General features: G+C 43.1%; 1 pseudogene; it reads right to left on the bottom strand.

The window, feature by feature from the left end:
* Positions 1-1152: 1152 nt before the first annotated feature.
* On the bottom strand, positions 1153-1243 carry LOC116904651 (annotated as a pseudogene).
* Between the last annotated feature and the right edge of the window lie 5209 nt (positions 1244-6452).

The raw sequence follows: 6452 nt of genomic DNA, 5'->3' as shown, positions 1-6452 counted from the left end.
TATTTATGCATAGGAACTTAAGTGCAACACCCAGCTGTTTTCTGGTCCCCACCTCCAAAGTGTGCTGTTCCCTGCTGCCTTCCACGTCTCGGAGGATGGAGAGAATCGGTTCACCACAGAGAGATGCAGTCAGGAAGCTCATGGAGTTGAGAGAGAAAAGGAATGGGGCTTTGTAAGTAGGGGACAGAAACACTTCACCTTTGGGTAATCAAAAGCTTGGTTGCGTCCTATGAACAGAGACTAGCCAGAACTGGACATCCTGGCAGACTTCAAAGTCACAGGAGCCATTACAGACCCTCTGCAAATTAGTGAGATTTTGCCCCGTAGGAGAGCTGCGGGGCCTGAACAGCTCCATGGGGCTCATGCCATATCCTCACTTACTCATTTGCGGGTGTTTCCCTGTATGAAACTGGAAGGGCTTGGAGGGTGGTGAGAAGAGATCTAGAACTAAGCTTTAGGTCAGTTGCCTACCTTGGTGAGTTTTGGGTCTTTATCTCAAAGAAGAGCAGGAGCCAATAGTTTCTAAGATATCCTTCCCAATGCTGTCCCATACTATCAATACAAGCTGTCATTTACTGAGAGATTTTGATGTACCAGTTGCTTGGCTTGCCTACAAACCAGATATCTCTCTAGACCCATTTATAAGAAAGAGACTGAGTAGTGACCACATACCCAGTTTTTAACAGTCCTAGGTGTGAACCAGCTTGCATTATTTTCCCAAAGACAATGGGGTTTTGATCCTTTTTTTTTCTATTTTCTCATCTCTACATATTCAAATAGAATGAAAGCGAGATGAAGTGCCCTCTAAGTTTCTATTTCCACCCCACAGATTAGTGTAGCTACCAGACATCCTCAGAGTTCTCCCTACAGTAAACAGAGACTTGCAAACTTGTCAAAGGACAGAGATGGGTGACTGTGAAGTACTCAGTCACAATGAGACATTTATAGCATGCCCTTCCTCACAAAGGTCCAGAGACCATGGAAGAAGAGAGAACTAGAGGTCAGGGAGGACAGCTGTGCTCAGGAACTCACAGCTGCCATTGTTGTCTGCATAAGATCAAGGCCAGGCAACATTCTAGCACAGGGCAGGGATGGGCTCAGCAACTACCCCCACTCCCAGCTGAGGAGTTATCCCAGTGATGGCTCCTGAGGGAGGGAAAGTCAGTTTTCTTTAAGAGTGTGCAGGGGCCATGCTAATCTTCCCTGTATCGTTCCATTTTTAGTGTATGTGCTGCCCAAGGAAATTCATAGGTAAATGGGTAGAACTAGAAAATATCATCCTAACTGAGGTAACCCAGTCACAAAAGGACACATGGTATGCACTCACTGAGAAGTGGATATTAGCCCAAAAGCTTGGATTACCCAAGTTCAATCCACAGACCACATGAAGCTCAAGAAGAAAGACAACCAAAGTGTGGATGTTTCAGTCCTTCTTAAAAGGGGGAACAAAAATATTCATAGGAGGAGACATGGAGGCAAAGTTTGGAGCAGAGACTGAAGGAAAGGCCATTCAGAGACTGCCCCACCTGGGGATCCAGCCCATATACATACAGTCACCAAACACAGACAATACTGCTGATGCCAAGAAGTGCATGCTGACAGGAGCTTGATGTTACTGTCTCCTGAGAGGCTCTGTCAGAGCCTGACAAATACAGTGGCAGATGTTCTCAGCCAACCACTGAACTGAGAATGGGGACCCCATTGGAGGAGTTAGAGAAAGGATTGAAAGAGCTGAAGGTGTTTGCAAACTCATAAGAACAATAATACCAACTAATCAGAGCTCTCAGGGACTAAAACACCACCCAAAGAGAACACACGGACAGAACCATGGCTCCATCTGCATATGTAGCAGAGGATGACCTTGTTGGGCACTAATGTGTGGAGAAGTCCTTGGTCCTGCCAAGGCTGGATTCCCCAGTGTAGGAGAATGTCAGGGCAGGGAGGCAGGAAGGGGTGGGTGGTTGGGTAGGGGAACACCCTCATAGAAGAAGGGGCAGGGGGGATGGGGATGGGAGGTTATGGACAGGAAACCAGATAAGGGGATAACATTTAAAATGTAAATCCAATAAAAGAAAAAAGAAAAGAAAAGTGTGTGGCAACTGGTAAGTTGACCACAGTCAATTGGGAAGCCTGCACTCATGTGCATATGGAGAGAGCTAAGTGGACTTAGTAAATAAAATACAGACGGAGAGGACAGAAAATTGGAATGGGATTTGTGGTTGGGGGCAGATAGATGTCAGAGGAGAGGGAAAGATTAAATATGATCAAAATATATTTTATATACAATCTGCAGAGAATTAATAAAAATATTGTTTTAAAATTAGAAACGTGGGATGTACTGCTGTTTGAAATGTAGTGACTAGAGGATGAGGTCTTCCTCTCTGGGGAGAAGACATAGAACAGGACTTGGCAAATGGAGAATGTTAGCAGTTGTCTGCTCCATCCCTGGGAGAATTTGGAGGTAGTCAGCTCCCTTTGTTAGGATTGGGGTGACAAACACATGATTCCTAGAGTTTCTTTTCTAAAGCATTCTTACTGGTCCTTCAATAATGTCATACATTATATTTTGACCATGTCACCCCTCTCCCTACCCCTTTAGATCCATTCTGCATCCATACCCTCCCAACTTTTGACCCTCTGTCCCTATCCTACCTAACTTTGTGACATTTTTTAAAACCCATCCAGTCCAGTTTATGTTCCTCACCCCTTCCCCCAGCCACAGATATTGTTATGATTAGGTACAAGTGGTTGCCTTGTTGGGCGCCAATGGATGGAGAAGCCACAGATGTTGTTGATCAGGTACAAGTGGATGCACAGGGTTGAAACTTGAGTTTTACTTGACCCAGAGTCCAGTATAGAAAAATCTCCTGAAACCTGGACACGTTCTATTGATGGGAAGAAAAGGAATGATTTGATTACATATATTCGTAAGTGATGTAGTATCACAGTTTATATCTCAGGGATATTTTACAAGAAAAATAAGAAGACATTTATTTTAATCACTCTGATGCTTTCTTATGTATGGCAAAAACTGTGGCTACCAAGGAATATTCATGTGCATAGGTATATCTGCGTGAGAGAAAATGGCCTTCTGAAAATTCAAAGTATTGGTATTGATAGATGAAGACCTAATTTATTGCCATCAGCATTTCTGAGCTTTTGAAGGCATTTGATGCTTTGGACACAACCACTGTTCCTGTCCATTCCTCCCTCATGCAAGCATCCCTCCAGAGGGCAGAACACTGACAGGCTTTATCCTGTCACACAGGGGCTGGTCTTACAGAAAGAGCTGGGTCCTGTTTTCCACGTTGAATGTGAAATGACGACATACAGTGTGACTTAGAAACCACACCCAAGTTGCCCGCATCTTCTAAAAGGCCTAACACATCACTCGTTACAGTTTAACTTCTCTGTAAAACTCAGATTAATTCTCCAGGGATTTCCTGGAACCTGTGCCCTCTTTTCAAAGGCCCTGGGTGAGGACAGGAAAGGAGAGCAGCCAGTCCCACACCACAGGGCCTGGAGATTTCTCTGAAACGGCCATCTTCCCCACCCCACATTGGACTCGACTCTTTATTGTAACCAGAGCGTCACCTGCCCTGGCCTGGAGTTTCCTCCTGTGTGATTACTCATTGCTCTAACAAACACATCCCTGAACAACTCTGTCAGCCTCCATCCAAGCTACAGTTACACTTGGCAAATTAATTAAAGCCCAGTTAAAATTATATTAGGAAGGTCTTCATCGTGGCTGCTGCATTGCAGGAAGCCACCCTTCCAGAACCTTCTGTCCGGTTACCTGGCATTTCTCATGCATCCATTGCTCCTGAAACATGTCCATGAACAAACAGTAGTAGCCCATAAGCGAATGTGAGATGCTAGCTTCCCCGTTATTAGGGGGAAAAAATCAAATTACTTAATGTCTAATTATCCCGTTAGATGCGGCAACACATTTGTAAACAGACACAAAGGAAGACGAAGAATGCTAATGGTTGAAATTCGGTCACGGAAGTTACTCGTGATTTCGCTGATTCCATTTCCCCGTGTCCCAGCATCAATTGCCAAATTTCTTACTCGCTGGGTGATTGCCAAAGCATAGAAAACCCTAATGAAGAATGTCAGCGGAGTTATTAAGTTATTACCTCTCCCAATACTCTCTCTCTTCGCTCTTCTGCCTTTCTTTCCTCTATTCCTCAAATAGGGATATTGTCTGCAAATGGGCTAATCATCTTGCCCGGCATTATAATGCCATTAAGACACTGTCAAAGCCTACCTAAATAGCAAAGCCCACAGAAAAGTGAGCTATTAACAAAGCCCGTGTAAGAGCAACGCTGATTATGATAAATACAATGAATATGTACTCATTAGGAGGTATTGAGCAGCACATTCAAGGGTTTTGTTGTGCTCTTTTCCCTTTAACTCACTTTGATGGACTAGCGGAGTGAAGGAAGTCAACTGGTTCCCCGCCTCGACCTCCCTGCTCCGTTAGGTCGTGTGCCTCCCTTCCCGCACAGGGACCTGTCTGGTTCATACCAGTTTGCGTCTTCCTTTAGATGTTGGAGGAGTCTACACACTTAGGTGTATTAGCAGCTCGGGCTGAGATGGGATGTCCGTGCTAAGGCTGCACAGAATCCACCTTAATAGTCCAGCCATTGTTCTCAGGAAGTTCAGAGGGTGTTCCGGCCATCGCCACAGAACAGTATACATTTTCTCCTTCCCACAAAGAAATCCATTAGTGGTCACTCTACTCTAGGACAGCCCTAGCCCAGACCCACATTAAACTACACGTGTGTCTTCATGGGAAATTAACCTATTCTGGTCATTTCATAGTCAGGTCATTTCACGAAATATAATGATCTTTTGCAAATGTTGTATTTTACTTAGTACCAGTATTTCATTTATTTTTATGGGCAATAATATTCTGCAATGTGGACACAGTCCATTTGTTTACCTATTCATTGTTTGATAGACATTTAGGCTGTGTCTACCTTTTGGCTATAAGGAATAATACCACAGCTATGAATGCCTCTGTACAAGCATTTATGTGAACAAATGGTTTTGGTTTCTTTTGGGTAGATACACATAAATGGGCTCATTAGCAGGTCCTGAGTAAGATGTCCAAGGCTGAGTCACATGGTCACCGCGGGCTTTATACTTTTCAAACCTGTTAAACTGCCTTTACAGCGGCTTCCCACGTTGTTTCCATTGATAATGTGGAAGTAATTTCTTTGCGTCGTAAACGATACTTAGCCTGTATGTTTGGCTACAGCCGACCCAGCTTCTGCAAACTAGACTCTCACCATTGCTTTGATTTGCATTTCCCTAATGACTAATATCGTTCGGCGTTCTTTTATGGGCTTCTTGAGCATTCGTGTATTTGTTTTGTAAATACACTTCTTCAAATCCTTGGCAAATATTTTTATTTTAAAATCTAATGTGTGCATTGAGAGCTTAAGGCTCCAGAGAAGAGGCGAGAGGATGGCATAACATAGGGGCCTGCTAATGAAAGCCCTGGGGGCAGGCTTGCAGCAGAGGGACAGGGAAGGGTAGTCACATTGTGACTGTCCATGCAGGAAGAAAGGTCAACCCGATTAGCAGGTTAATTTGAGTAGTTTTTCTGTTTGTTTGTTTTAGAATCACACACACACACAAGCATACATACAAATACACTTACACTTCACACACACACACACACACACACACACATCTTTCTCTCAAGTAGAAAATTCATAACAGTGTTAGCATGCTCCCAGTTGGAACGTCCTTATTTTTTTCTCTTTCCTCATTCATTTAAGAACTTTAATGTGGAACAATCTGAATAGATATTTGTCTAAGAAGACATTCAAGTGGCCAATATTCATATGAAGAAACTATTATCGGTATTGCTAATTATCAGCAAATTGCAGATTAGTAACCAATGTCATGCTACACTCACTGGTATGACTATTGTCAGTATGACTAGAGATGACGGGCTAGGTAAAGATGTGAATGAATCTTTGTATGCTGTGCCCTAGGGGTGTCATCTATTATAGCAAGTTCTTTTATAAAATAAAAATAAAGCTGTCACATCTGGACACGCATCAAGAAGGAATTAAAACAGTGAATCCTAAAGACATCTGCACTTCCTTATTCTATAAACCATTAGACACGAACACCATACTTCAGAGTCAATGCAAACATCTAAGAGAAAACTGGGTTAAGATGATGTGGTACAAACAACAACAATAACAACAACAACAACAACAACAACAACAACAACAACAACAAAGAACAAAACCAAAAACCATGCCATCATCACAAAATCATTCCATTCAGTCTTGGGAAATGAGGCAAACCCATCACGCAGATCAACCCATGGGACATTTTAGTACGTGAAATTAGCCAGGTGTAAAACACTAATTCCTCCTCTTCTCACTCTTCTGAAGAACATTTGCTAGCCGAACCCTAGTAAAGCA

The sequence above is a fragment of the Rattus rattus genome, chromosome 6 (genome assembly GCF_011064425.1).
Source record: "Rattus rattus isolate New Zealand chromosome 6, Rrattus_CSIRO_v1, whole genome shotgun sequence".
Lineage (NCBI taxonomy): Eukaryota > Metazoa > Chordata > Mammalia > Rodentia > Muridae > Rattus > Rattus rattus.
The sequence above is the reverse complement of the archived record's forward strand: the minus strand, read 5'-3'. Positions and strand labels throughout refer to the sequence as shown.